This window comes from Microplitis mediator, chromosome 6 (genome assembly GCF_029852145.1).
Source record: "Microplitis mediator isolate UGA2020A chromosome 6, iyMicMedi2.1, whole genome shotgun sequence".
Classification (NCBI taxonomy): Eukaryota; Metazoa; Arthropoda; class Insecta; order Hymenoptera; family Braconidae; genus Microplitis; species Microplitis mediator.
In genome coordinates, this window is record NC_079974.1 from 3,484,432 (window position 1) to 3,500,545 (window position 16,114).

General features: G+C 30.3%; 1 pseudogene; it reads left to right on the forward strand.

Annotated features, from left to right (window-relative positions):
* Positions 1 to 1,584: 1,584 nt before the first annotated feature.
* LOC130670038 (uncharacterized) lies at positions 1,585 to 4,787 on the forward strand (annotated as a pseudogene).
* Positions 4,788 to 16,114: the final 11,327 nt, after the last annotated feature.

The following is a 16,114-nucleotide window of genomic DNA, read 5'->3' on the forward strand; positions in this document are numbered from 1 at the left end:
AATGAGTTTAAAACTAAAATTTGAAATCCATCAAGTTGAAAATTAACATTTTAGAATCGGCGCCTGACTGTTTATGTCTAATATGAAAATTTTTTTTTCATAATATTGATTTACTGTACTTGCACACGGAAAAAAAAAAAAAATCTGGGCGTCGGTTGGCCCTGCGGGCCAGACCCAAATCTTCCCGCTGTTTTCGAGCTTAAGGAGCTTGATAATACTTTTGTGTGCCATTTTTTTCGAAAAAAACCGATTTTAGCATTTCTTTCTCCCACAATATCTCAGGAACATATTGAACGATTTTGATGGTTGGGGCAGCAATCGGCGTATTTTAGTGAGTTCTAGAGCTGATAAAATTTTAAAATTGTTTGGTTCGGTTATTTCGAAGATATACGCAAAAAACCGTTTTCTACCATTAGTTTCTCCCGCGATAACTTTCGAACGAATACTCCGATTGAGATGGCTGAGGCGGCAATCGACGCGTTTTACTAAGTTCTAGAGCTGATTAGATTTTGAAGTTGATCGTATAAGTCGTTTCTGCAAAATCAATAAAAAACTAAAAAAAAAAATTTGACAACCGTCTGACCCTCCGGGCCAGCCCCAAAACTTCCTGCTGTTTTCGAGCTCCGAGAGCTCGGAAACATTATTACTTGTAAATTTTTGAGCTCTTCGAGTTAGGCCGGTAAAACATAGCTTTACTGAAGAATTATAATTTTTGTCCGACGATATCTTTGGATGGAATATACCGATTTGGACGTTCTTGATGGCAATCGAAAGGGCTCAACAAGACTTAAAACTGATTACATTTTGAGGTAAATCGGACAAGTGGTTTATAAGTTATACGCAAAAAATCAAGAACGAAAAACATTTTTAATTTTTAATCTTCGTATAACTCGTGAATTACATCACTGATCTACCCCAAAATCTAATCCATTCTGAATTTTGGTGAGCCCTTTCGATTGCCACCAAGTACATTCAAATCGGTCGATTCGTTCCAAAGATATCGTCGGACAAAAAAAGTATACACACAGACACACATACACACGGACGTCCATCCGGGAATAGTCAGAATAGCTTTCTAGGACCTCAAAACGTTGACATCTGATGAAACTCGATTTTTGAAAATCGAACCGTTTTACGAAAATTTTTAATTTTCTTTGCAGGAAATTAAAAATAATCAAAAATTATTGCCTACATACAGCTACCATATTTCAAAAAAATTTTTTTTTAAATCTACCACTTAAAGATCTCGAGTCAATGAACAAGTGGCAACTTTCAAATTAATAGTAACTTTATTATTACCCTAGATATCCCTAGCTAAACTAATTTTTCGTCGGATATCTGCTACTTTCAGGGTCATCTTCCATAGGACTATTAATTAAAAATATTTCTCTAATTATATATATTCACCGATCAAACATACATTTACTCAAATGAATGCTATTACTCATTACTACTAAAATTATATAATCACATAAACATATTACAAGTTTGCCAAAGTAAATATTTGAGCCAAAACGTAAATTCAAGTATTCTATTAGAAGAATCAATTAATAATATTGTAATTAACCTTCTACATCGAACGTATACTTGAAAATATCATTAATAATAACTATTATAGAACTTATATTCATAACACTATTCTTTTTACTTCGAGATGATACTTAATGACACATAATGAATCATAAAGAGCGTGATATTGCCACTTCAGATTTGAAAAAAAAACCTCAGATTATTTAGTACCTTAAACAATGAAATAAGAGACGAAGATGAATTGAGAATCGAAAACTATTCATTTGATCCGAAACAAACACCACACGACGATATTCGAAACTGGCAATATCAAGCTGAAAAATTGGGGGAATTGACTGGATTTGCCATCGTGCTGCTTTGAAATTCGATCACGATTGATGATGAACCTGTCACAGGTTACATAAAAAAAAAATTGAGAATAGTCAAAGACATTATCAAGCGACTTCTGAATGCTTTGCCCCGACAATTCACCAACGACAAAATACCCTGGGATGATGCATGGCGACTTTTCTGGATCGATTTGCCAACGTTATTCTCAATGTCATAAATAATCGGTACCAATGACGAATTAAAACTCAAATGCCATCGAACGATCATAAAATTAATACCATCCGTGGACTTGGAGCTTAAATTTGATGACTTTGACCCCGTGATAGATTTTATAAATATATCGGTTTCCCGTTTGGTGACGAATTATTTTTATAATTATCCGGCTTTTTTGGCAGACAGAAGTAATCATAAATTTACTGATCTGAAAAATTATTTATCTCAAGAGTATAACGAAGGTGATAAAATTAGCAATGGAATTTATCAAGATTTATCAGCCGTGATGCATGATGACGTAATAAATTATAGTGAATTTTTCGGTCTTGTCAACTCGTTACAATTTCCTGATTTTTATGCTGTCGTTTGCTCGAGTCTCAATTTACCATCGAATCTGTACGATTTCAGCAAGAAACTGATTCCGAAACTTCTCCATCGGTCGATTAATTATACGACCCTTGGACTGATGTCCATCGACGCTATGAGAACTAGTCAGTATCCATATTGGGGCATCACGGGCATATTGGGTGTGTTTATATTCCCATCTGGTGGAATAGGTCTGTTGAAAACTGATAAATTTTCATTTTCCGTAAGGATTCAGCAGCCGCACAGAAAAAACAGTTAACTTGGTTCAAGAAAAATATTGTCTTCCGAATTTTCTTTCTTGATTTAATAAAAGTAAAACACTTGATTCAAAAACTTTCTTTTGGTTCGAGACAGTAAATTCTCTTGCTCCAAAAAAATTGATTTTTGAAGTGAAATTGAAAATTTCTTGGTTTAAGAAAAAAAATTCTTGGCTACAGAAAAGAAAAGTCATCTCTTGCCAAAAAATCAACGTTTTGAACGAAAAAAAGTTTAACTTCGGCCAAAAAACTTTTTCTTGCCCCAAGAAAAAAAATTTCTTACTCCAAAAACTCAAAGTTTTGAACGAAAAAAAGTTAACTTAGGCTAAGAAAAAATCTCTTGGTCCAAGGAAAAAATTTTCTTGCTCCAAAAAATAAACGTCTTGATTGAAAAAAAAAATCCCTTGGGCCAAGAAAAAATCTCTTGGCCCAAGAAAAAAATTCTCTTGCTCCGAAAAATGAATTGCTTAAATAAAACTAAAAGTTGCTTGGGTCAAGAAAAAAAAATTTCTTGCTCCAAAAGTTTGCTTTTTTAATAAAGACTTAAATTTTTCTCAGTCAAAAATGTATTCTCTCTTCGAAAGGTTGACGTGTGGATTTTTTTGATTTTTTTGTTTTTATTTGAACGTAATTTTTTGTGATTTTTTTCCGAGCAAAATTATCCAAGACTTGAATTTCAAGTAACTTTAATATTAAATATTAAAGTCATGAATCATGATGTATTATAGGATATACTATAGTACAATTCAAAAGGGTACTTGTAGTTCTGTCAAATGACAGATGAGTACCCGAACAAAATTGTAATGAAATTTGGAATATAACACTTCTGGAATAAATGTCTTACCAGGGACACTACATGTCGTAGGCGCGATCTCGTGGCGAGCACCAAACTACTCCCGCTGCTGCTGTCTAGCACCCGTGACTTTCCCCTTCTCCATATTGATTTTTTCTTCCAAAAAATTTTTTCTCTTGGCTTAAGCAACTTTTGTTTTCTTGGTCGGAGAATACAAAAATACTTGCGTTAAAAGAATAGTACTTGTTCCGAGAAATGTTATTTTCTTCAATTAAAAAAATGCAATATTGCTACAAAATAATAATTTATCTTGCTACAAAAAAAATATCTCTTACTTTAAGAAATATAATCTCTTGAAACAAGTGAAAATTTTTTGATTTGAGCGTAAAAATATGTTGACGTGAGAAAAAAAATTTTGATTCACGATAAAAATTTGAAGATAATTGTTTACTTGGGGCAAGTAAATATTTATTTTCCAAATAGATCAAAAAAAATTTCTTGAATCAAGAATATTTTCCTTGATTCAAGTGAACTGTTTTTTCTGTGCGGGAATTGCGAGTTTCGAAAAACACAGTGGAAATGTTTATCCGGAAGCTTTGGGTTGGATCCAATTACGAAAGTTTTATTTTAAAGATCAATATTATGACGACTTTGTTGATTGGAATGTCTTAAAAAATGAACCAGAAATCATTTCTTATGCAGACGATGAATGTCTGGTGCTCGAGTCTTCAATTAAAAAATTTTACAGTTCAAAAAGTGAATGCAATTTTATTGGGCGCTTGAAAACTTACTATCTTCTATTCTGGAGATCGGAATGCTTGATAGATAATTTAATAAATTGTCATGTGTTAGAAGTTGGGATCATGACGGACAATGGATTGGAGTCGATTTATAGAATCGATAATCGATACGATGTTGCAGTTAAATTTCGGTATGATGATAAAAGCAATAGCGGTCTATTAAAGTGTTCAATTGACCAGGCGATGGTAAAATTAACCAACGGGTGTGTTAGCATCCAACCGGGCGAAACTGTAACATTTAATTGGAGAATGCTGATTGACGATGGAGTTAAAAGTAAAATGAACGTTGATGCATCACATAATTTTACATTTGAGTATCGGGATTTTAGATATTTGATAGAGTCGCAAAACATGCTGGAGTATTTTACAGTCAAGCAGAATGATAAAGTTATCATGCTCGGGAGCTCTAATCCAACTGAGACAGACTCTATCGCTTATGAAGGTACTGTTTGGGATAGAGATATTGACACAATGATGTATGAAAAACGAGTTACTTGATTAATCAGCTCGACAATAAAGACCGATTTTGATGATTAATTGACAATTATTAGTCCGTTTTTTTAAAACAAATGGTTGGTTTGCACAGAAGACAACATAAATTTAGAATTTAATTTAGTGCATGTAGAAAAAAATCATAGTTCAACACAAACAAAAAAAATTTTCGCGCAAAAAAAAAAAATTCTACGTCGATTAGAGACCTAGCTCATTGTAAAATTCGATTTCCCATTTGAATAACGCGTGAAGATTTTTTTTTACTTTGAGTATTTTTAACTCGTAAACAAATTAATAGATCGAATAGATCAAGACATTTTGTATAGGAAATTGAACGCTCTACGAAATAGGTCGCTAATTATTTTTTGATAAATCTACTTGTTCAAAAGTTATTAAAGCTTGAAGTAAAGTTCTAGATCTTTCCACTTTTCCGGTGAAACTGTAAGATTTATCATAAATTGTTATAGGTTTTTTTTTGTTGACAATTTTATTTTCTACTAATTATTATCAGTAGAATTTAAACAAAAACCGATTAAAGCTTAGTCTCCCTTAACTTAAATCCTTGCTCCAATATTTTTTCAATATTGATGTCCACTTTTAAATGTCTAAGAAAATTAAAAATATCTAACATTTATCAATTAATTATTTTTAACGTAAAATAACAACAGTAGTAATAACGTCGGTATCAGCGAGCGAATGAGGGGATAGTTGAGTGGCGGGAAAAATAGCCTGGGTTACGAAAAAAAGTTTATCATTACAAATTTAAAATTTGTTTTTAATGTTACTTCAAGGAAATCTCCCGAAATATTTATATATTATAATTAAAAATCCCTAGTATCAAATTTTCGGATTTATTTTGTCTAGAAATATATAAAATTTGTACATATTTTTTTATTTTCATCAACGTCCCATTGAAAATTATTGCATTGAAAATATCAAACATATATTTATGATACTCGATTTAGCCGTCTTAAAATTTCCAATTTTTTTTCAAACCTAAAAATTATAAAAAAAATTGGGGCGTCGGTTGACCCTGCGGGCCAGCCCCAAATCTTCCCGCTGTTTTCGAGCTTAAGGAGCTTGAAAACATCACTTTGAATATATTTTCGAGCTCGAAAATGATATTACATGGAATCATTTTTTTATGAGCTTTTCAAGCTCTAACAAGTGACGTTTTATGCTAGAGTTTGAAAAGTTAAGAATCGAAAATCATTAATGAAGAAGCGGCTTTTAAATTTTTATTATCGATTATGTTCTCTGAAATAAATGTGTTGAGGCAGAAATCAATGTCATTGGTCAAAATTAAGATTTGAATGAGTTTTGACTTAGGTCAGAGCAATAATATATGGAATATCCGATAAAAACATTAAAGACTGGGTTTTTCAATTTTTTGCTGAACAACTAAGAAACAAGATTTATGACATTATCTGATGATCGGAAGAGACTATACACAGTAAGAGTTGGTATGTTTTCAGACACATTTTAGCACATTCTATTTTGATTTATCATGAAATGTTATTTTTTTAACTTTTCAGCGCCGATATCTTTTGAACTAATCAACCGATTTTGACGTTTAAGGTGGCAATCGGTGCGTTTTCTTGGATTCTAGAGCTAATTAATTTTAGAAATTGATCGGATGAGTCACTTCAAAGATAATCGAAAGAAATCGTTTTTCATCATTTCTTTCGCCAACGATATCTCTCGAACAAATTAACCGATTGAGATGGTTGAGGTGGCATCCAACGCGGCTTATAAATTTCTAGAGCTGAATAGATTTTGAAGTCGATCGTTCGAGTCGTTTCTGAGAAATCACTAAAAAACTAAAAAAAAAATTTTTTTTTTTCGTAATTTGCCAATATTTTCAAGTCTGCTTGATCGAATAATCTGAAATATTCAGGAAAGTTAAGGGCCAACAAGCTCTTTCGATTGCCACCTCAACTATCCAAATCGATTTATCAGTTAAAAAATTACAAAGAGTTTACACACACACACACACACACACACACACACACACACACACACACACATACATACATGCATACATACATAAATACACTAGGACATCATTCTGACAATAGTCAGAATAGCTCCCTCGGACCTTAAAACGTCGACATCTGATGAAAATTCGATTTTCGTAAATCGGACCGAAACCAATAACTTCCCGGATTTTTGAAAATTTACAATTGTTTTAGCGGGAAGTTAACGATTTTTTTTATTTTAGTTTTTTAGTGATTTTTCAGTGAAAGTAATGGTAAAAAACAGTTTTTTGCAACTATCTTTGAAACAACTGAACTAAACATTTCGAAAATCTAATCTTCAGAATTTATTGAAACGCGTCGATTGCCACCTCTACCATTAAAATCGGATGATTTGCCTAAGGGATATTGCGGAAAAAAGGAACGATAAAAAACAGTTTTTTTTTTAATGTCATCGACACAACTGTACTTGAACAATCGCAAAATCTCATCAGCTCTCGAACAATAAAATACGCCGATTGCCGCCTCAACCATGAAAATCGGTCAATTTGTTCCTGGGATGTCGTGGGAGAAAGAAATGCTAGCAAACAGTTTTTTTCAAAAACAATGGCACACACAAGTATTTTCGAGCTTGAAAATCTATCCACACCAATGTTTTCAAGCTCCTTAAGCTCGAAAACAGCGGGAAGATTTAGGGCTGGCCCGCAGGGTCAACCGAGGCCCCAATTTTTTTTATAATTTTTAGGTTTGAAAGAAAATTGTAAATTTTAAGACGGCTAAATCGAGTATCATAAATATATGTTTGATATTTTTAATGCTTTTTGACATTTGAGAAGTAGACATTAATGTTGGAAAAATATTGAAGGGAAGATTAAGATTAATTACCATCATCCTGAAGTTAGCAGACATTTAAAAATTTTTGAATTTTTGTTTTTCAACAAATTAATTGCAAAAAAATAGGATAAAAATATGCGCATGTAGAAAATTAAAAAAACGACAGGTGCAATTTTTTCAAATATATTTTTTATGGTTTATCGTCTTAAAAAAAAAATCCAAAAATTATTAGACGTCTGCTAACTTCAGTATCATTAATTATCTTTAGTAGGCATTAAATAAATAATATTAATTTTAGAAGAGTTTAGGACAAAGGATGAGATGGAGAATATATATAACTTGAGTTAATTTTTACGTGTAAAAAATTTGGTGGCCCTGAAAAGGGCCGTTTTCAACTCAAAGTTCGAAACTTGAGTATCTAATTATTTCAAATCTTCGCCTATACGAATAGTCAGCTCTAACTGTAAAATTAGAGTTCCGTCCGACAGTAGACGCAATAAGTCGGGCTCACTTCGTTTGAAGAAATCCCCGAGGTATACGTAATTGTCGTAGTCTTTGAAAGGTTCAATTTCTGCAGGCAGTCGCAGTATGTCACCTTCCTCATCCACCACACAGCATTCGAGCTCGAAGCTGATTAAGGTATGCTCCGTTTTCAATGGAAGGATCCCAAAGGAGATCCAGTGTTCATCTTCTTCGTCGTGGCTAACCTCCACTTTGAAGCCCCAAACGTCGTTAACGCTGAGACCTGTAGAAAACTCCGTGTATAACGGAGTAATTGTCCCAGTCTCGTTGGTGTACAGAAGTTCGTCGAAGTTCTCCAGCGCAATGGTACCTGCACTTGTGCACGTTAAACTTTGAAAATCACAGTCCATGATGTTTCAGACAATCGATAGTAACTAAATGAAGAGTTTTAAGTGCGAGGCGTACAGCGCAACGTTTCAAGCGTAATGAGTGCTACTGACCATGTGACATGTGTGTATACTTTGACCACCCCCTCCACTAAATTTTGACTAATTATCGGAAAGGTAAATTTTACCCCCACTCCTTAAAAAGGACCAATCATGACAATGTTGATTTTCTCTCTTCATTCCTAATTTTAACTTACTAATATCGAGATATTGAATCACTACACTGTAAAAAATCACCGGGGGAAGTCCAAGCGGTGTAGGTGTTAAAATCGGCGGTGTTAAATTTCAACATCGAAAGCGGTGTGAGAATAACGCCGCCGCCGGTGTAAATATTCTAGACCGGGGATAAAATATTTTTACTTACTTGATCACTCTACTTGTTAATAAATGATATTCTTAATCAATATTTATAAAACAAGTCCATTTTTAACACCGCTCTTTTTACAGTATATGAAGTATGATCAATGTAAGTGAACTTTTTATAATAAATTGAATTCACACTGGCATATAAATCCAGCCAACAAGAAATTTAAATCCATATCAATATTTTTATTTTAAATTGTACTCAAGTTGGGACGTTGATGAAAATAAAAAAATATGTACAAATTTTATATATTTCTAGACAAAATAAATCCGAAAATTAGATACTAGGGATTTTTAATTATAATATATAAATATTTCGGGAAATTTCCTTGAAGTAACATTAAAAACAAATTTTAAATTTGTAATGATAAACTTTTTTTCGTAACCCAGGCTATTTATCCCGCCACTCAACTATCCCCTCATTGGCTCGCTGATACCGACGTTATTACTACTGTTGTTATTTTACGTCAAAAATAATTAATTGATAAATGTTATCTATTTTTAATTTTCTTAGACATTTAAAAGTGGACATCAATATCGAAAAAATATTGGAGCAAGGATTTAAGTTAAGGGAGACTAAGCTTTAATCGGTTTTTTTTTAAATTCTACTGATAATAATTAGTAGAAAATAAAATCGTCAACAAAAAAAAACCTATAACAATTTATGTTAAATCTTACAGTTTCACCGGAAAAATGGAAAGATCTAGAACTTTACTTCAAGCTTTAATAACTTTTGAACAAGTAGATTTATCAAAAAATAATTAGCGACCTATTTCGTAGAGCGTTCAATTTCCTATAAAAAATGTCTTGATCTATTCGATCTATTAATTTGTTTACGCCCGATAAAAAAAGATTTTGTATAATTATATATAAGTCCATATATAATCAGATCTGAAAATTGGCCAGACCTGATCACATCTAATCATATATGATTAGATATAATCATGCATGAATGAATATAGTCATTTTTAAAATCTCATTGAAAATATCTGTAAATTATTAATTAAGTGATTTAATTAAGATTTATTGTCTTCATTAATATAAATGTTGGTTAAATTGAAATTACAAAAAAAATTAAAATTACTATCAATAAACTATTAATATGATACATGGTCACCCGTCCAATTAATGACCCACGTTGATGCTGCTTAACTCTGGTAATCGCTTGATAGTAGTCTGGTCCTCTCGTCTGCTATACACTTATAATTAAGGAAAATTTATGGCATTACTTGACCCAAATAATGAAATTGATACATCCTACGTAAATAATGCACCTAATGGATTTGGTTTTGTATATAAATTACAAAAGAATTCATTAGATAATTATAATCAAATCTTTTTATCTATAAACTTATAAATATCCATATATGAATCGATATCTATTTATACTTTCAAAATGCTGCCGAAACCTTTGAACATTTTTTACGTAATGGGGATTTAAGTTTGATTGATAGCTGACAAAATAAAAATTAAATGACATTAATATTAAAATTGTCACATTATGTTAAATATATATATTGGACCTCTATACATAATTAGATATTTATAGGTTTCATATCATTAAAGTCTGATCATATCTAATCATATGGAGACATATATATATATATATAACTACAGATAAGTTTATATCAGTCGTGTCTGATCAGATCTAATTATATATAGACTTATATATAATAAGACCTGATCAGATATAGGCTTATACATGATTATACCTAGCCTTCATCATCCAGGTCTGATCAGATCTAATTATATATAGACTTATATATAATTAGACCTGATTATATATAGGCTTATATATGATTATACCTAGCCTCCATCATCCAGGTCTGATCAGATCTAATTATATATAGGTTCATATATAATTATATATAATTCCATGTATAACCATGTATAATCATATATAATTCCATATATGATTATATATAATTATATATGATATCATATATAATCATATATACTCATATATAATCAGACAAAATCATTTTTTATCGGGCGAGTTAAAAATACTCAAAGTAAAAAACAATCTTCACGTGTTATTTAAATGGGAAATCGAATTTTTTAATGAGCTAGGTCTGTAATCGACGTAGAATTTTTTTTCTTGGGCTGGATAGGCCGGAATTTTTCTAAGTTTTTTACATTAAAAATCATAGAAAAATAAAAAAAAAATCGATTAATTGTCGATACTACCAATCGACAGCATTTTTTCTGAAACGAATTTTTGTCGTATCGTCAAAAGACGTTTTTTTTTTTTGTTCACAAATATTATAAAAAAATGGATTTTTCCAAAATCCGAAATGGGTTCAAAAAATCGAAAAAATGTCGATACTACCAATCGACAGCATTTTTTCTGAAACGAATTTCTATCGTATCGTCAAAAAACGTTTTTTGGTAGTATCGACATTTTTTCGATTTTTTGAACCCATTTCGGATTTTAAAAAAATCCATTTGTTTATAATATTTGTGAACAAAGAAAAAAACGTCTTTTGATGATACGACAAAAATTCGTTTCAGAAAAAATGCTGTCGATTGGTAGTATCGACAATTAATCGATTGTTTTTTTATTTTTCTATGATTTTTAATGTAAAAAAATTCCGGCCTATCCAGCATCTGACGCGATTTGGCGGAGAGAGAGCTCGCGCATAGGCAGTCGCTAGTGCGCGAGGGAGAGGTCCGAGCGACGGCTCTTTTTTTTATTATATCTCGCGAAATATTTGAGATGCAAAAAAAACACATGAAACCTTTTTTGTGTATCTTTTTATTCTAAACATTTTTCTTTCTCTACACTGCGCCAACAAACCAGCCGTTCGGGAGTTATTTTGATTTAAACAATTAAATTGTTATAAACAATTGTTTGCACCACTTTTGAACAAGATGGACCCAATTTTCGTGATCCTTGGCCCAAAATACATAAGATACAGTTGGATTTACCCGGTGCCAACAAAATGTTTACGGGACCTCCTCTTCAGCCGATGGACTATAACAAAGTAATAGGGGAACCTGGGGCATGAAGGCCCCCCTCAAAAATTTAGTAAATTTTTTTTTTTCATTTTCGGTCTAATCATGTTATTTTTAATATTTTAAGCTGATCGGCGATATCTGGGGCATAATGGACCACCTGAAAAAAAATTTTCTACAGAAAATTTTTTTTTTTCTAAACTAAAATGAATTTGAAAAATTTACCAATTAAAGCTCTTTTAGGTCAATACACTAAAAAAAAATTCGCGAAGTGTTTAACAGTTTAATATAAATTCATTGAAATGTTGAAACTCCGGACAGGAGTGAGTTGGAAATGACATAAAATCCACGTCACTCCGAGATCACTTCGCTAAAAAAACTCCCAAATTCCCCGTAAAAAAAAAATTTTTTTTGTAATAGAATTTTTCATACAATCTATCACTAAAACTATATTTCTATACTATCTTTGTGTATTCATCAGGAATTCATCTGGAATTCATATATTTGTGTCAAAATATTACTTCCACATGATATTCAGCGGATCACCTGTGGAATACCGCAACTTTTTTACACGGACAATTTTTTAAGTTCATTTTTTACTTAAAAAGACTTGAAGATTGGGGGTGTATGCAGCCAGTTTACCGGGTATGGTGAAGATGGACCAGGGTTCGGATCTCCCGAATCTCCGTCGGGAAACCCACACGGAAAAATTACATATCCGCATATATTCGGGCATATCTGAATATATGCCGCATATATAATTCTTCCGTGTGGGAGGATTAGTGGTAAAATTTGAGTTGCGGTTAATCAGAAAAAATAGTGAAAGAGTTACATGAAATTTTGTTAAAAGTTACTTTACTTTTAAAATTCTCTTTATTTATCATTTTAGTTATTACATGTTTGTTGTTACATAGTTTATGTTTCTTAAGTTATATTATTTTGTACCCGTTTGCTCGCAAACTTTACAAAGTTTATTGATATGTTTTAATTTTGTGTTTTTATATTTATTTAGTGTTTGTGTTTCATTTTGGCTAAAAAATTTTGTTAAAAAAAATCCCTTTATATTAGAAGTTAGTTCTGAAAAAAATAACAACAATAATAGTCGCATCGGTATTGGCGACCCAATGAGAACTTATTTAGCAGTGGAGGAAAAATTTTCTCATCTGTGAGTGGCTCGCAGTTACCAATGCAAAATAATCAGAAAAATAACCGTGTCGGTATCCGCGAGCCAATTGAATTTTTTTTTTTGAAGAGGGGGGAAATTTTCTCACCTGTGAGTGGCTCGCAGTAACCGATACAAAATAATAACAATAGTAATTGCGTCGGTATCTGCGATCCAATGACAATGTAATCAAAGTCACGAGAAAAATTTTGTATAATTTTCGGTGGCCTATAAAAATTATATGGAATTTTTCGGTGATAAAAATTTTGACACTCGATGATTTTCTTTGACATCTTGGGTACTCAAGTGTAATTAATTTACTTACAGGAATAATAAAATAAAATAATTTTAATTTTTCAATCTACACTTAGAGAATTTTACGGTATTTTTCACGTAATATTTTATATAAAAATTATTATACGTATTGTATAGCATGACGGCATTATAAAATTTGTAATTTTGACAAAGCAACATATTTAAATTGATTTTAAAAATTGTTACCGGCTACATCGCAATTTATTATACTGAATTAGAGTATTGAGTATAAAATGAAAGCATCAAATGAAAAAAAAATCGGTCTGTCAGTTGACCCTGCGGGCCAGCCCCAAAACTTCCCGATGTTTTCGAGCTCAAGAACCTCGAAAACATTATTGTGAATACATTTTCGAGCTCGAAAATACGTTTGTATGCTGTTGTTTTCGAAAAAAAACGTTTTTCACCATTTTTTCTCGAACGATATCTCTCAAACGAATAAACCGATTGAGACGGTTGAGGTGGCAATCGACGCGTTTTATCGAATTCTAAAGCTGATCAAATTTTGAATTCGATTTATCGAGTCGTTTTTGAGATATTTCAGAAAAAATAAAAAAATTTTTTTTTTTAATCTTTCGACAACGGTTTCTTTTGAACGAATAAACCGATTTTGATGGTTGAGGTGGCATTCGACGCGGCTTATAAAGCTCTACAGCCCAGTTCATTTTGGAATCAATCCATCGAGCACATTAAAAGTTATCCAAAAAAAAACATTTTTGAAAAAATTTTATTTTTGGAATATCTCTGAACGAGCCCTACCGATCAAGCTCAATTTTCTCACGGCTTCAAGATATTGACAATCCGCGTCGAATGACACCTTAAAGTTCAAAAGCGGTTCATCCGTTCAAAAGATACAGCTATTTACATACGTACGTACGTACATATATACACTCGGATATGATCTTGAAATTAGTCAGAATAGCTTCCTAGGACCTCAAAACGTCGACATCTGATGGAAATTCGATTTTCGTAAATCGGACCGAAACCAATAACTTCCCGAATTTTTGAAAATTTACAATTTTCTTAGCGGGAAGTTAGAAATTCATAATTTTCAAAATATATTTCGATATTTTTTGTCTGCTTCCACTAATAAACCGATTTTTCTCTTCCCGACCTCAGAAATTCAAGAATTTTATATCAATAAAGTTTCTATTTATTTATTTTAATAATTCTAATTTTTAAAAATTATGAAAATCTTAATTTTCAAATTACGGCTTTTTTTTTAGTCCTAAGAAAAAATAATAAGAGACATTTTTTTTTTTATATTAAATTTTGAACACCTTTTACTCAAATAATTTTTTTATATGCCCGGGAAAAAATGTTTTTATAAAATTTTATAAAGTAATGTAAAATTTTATACAATTTTATAAAATTTTGTAAGATTTTATAAGATTTTACAGCAAAACTTTATAAAAATTCATACAATTTTATAAAATTTTATAATATTTTATACAATTTTATAAAATCTTATAAAATTTTATGAAATTCAATAAAATTTTATAAAGTAAGCTCTGAGTAAGGAACGTAATAGATGAATGTAATTTTATAAAATTGTATGACATTTTATAAAATTGTATAAAATTATATAAAATTTTATAAAGTTTTACACAATTGTATAAAATTATATAAAATTTTATACAATTTTATAAGACTGTACAGCGAAATTTTATAGAATTTCATATGATTTTATATAATTTTATCAAATTTCATAGAATTTTATAAATATTTATAAAATTTTATATGGCAAGATCTTAAAAAGGAAGTAATAATTAGATGAAATTTTATATAATTGTACGAAATTTTATAAGATTTTATAAAATTGTATAAACTTTTATATAATTTCATAAAATTATATAAATTTTTATACAATCTTATACAATTTTATAAAGTAATTTCTTAGTGAGGGAAGTAATAATTAAATGAAATTTGATATAATTGTATGAAATTTTATAAAGTTTTATACGATTTCATAAAATTATATAAAATTTTATACAATTTTATAAAGTAATTCCTTAGAAGGGAAGTAATATTTAGATGAAATTTTATAAAATTTTATAATGTTTTATACAATTTCATAAAATTATATAAAATTTTATACAATCTTATACAATTTTATATAATTTTATGAAGTAAGTCCTTAGAAGAGAAGTAATATTTAGATGAAATTTTATAAAATTTTATAAAGTTGTAGACGATTTCATAAAATAATATGCAATCTTATAAAATCTTATACAAATTTATACAATTTTATAAAGTAAGATCTCAAAAGGGGAGTAATAATTAGATAAAATTTTATATAATTGTATGAAATTTTATAAAATAATATAAAATTTTATAATATTTCATAAAACTTTAGAGAATTTGATGTCACTATTGCATCTAGTGTGGGGTAGCATTTTGTAAAATTTGATAAAATTTCACACAATTTTATAAAGTTTATTACAATTGATTATAAAAATTGTTAGAAATTCAAAGTAAATAGACAAAATTTTCAATGGCCATAAAAAAAAATTTCATTTTTGCGGGCAAAATATGGTGATAAACAAATATGAAAATTACATTATCAAAAATATAATTGATTACCTAAATATATACAGGGTACCCCCAGAAAAATGCAGAAAAAAACAAATTCTGAATATTGAATAAGTTTGATTTTATTAAAATTTTTTGTAAGTTATTTACATTAAAAAAAAATATATTTTACACAATTATTGGATGCAAAGGAAGATAAAAAAGTTTTTAATAGTTTTTATCATAATACAAAATTCTTTAACGTTTTTCGACCGGCACTCGATTCTTGAAAAAGTTTAACGAAAAAAAATT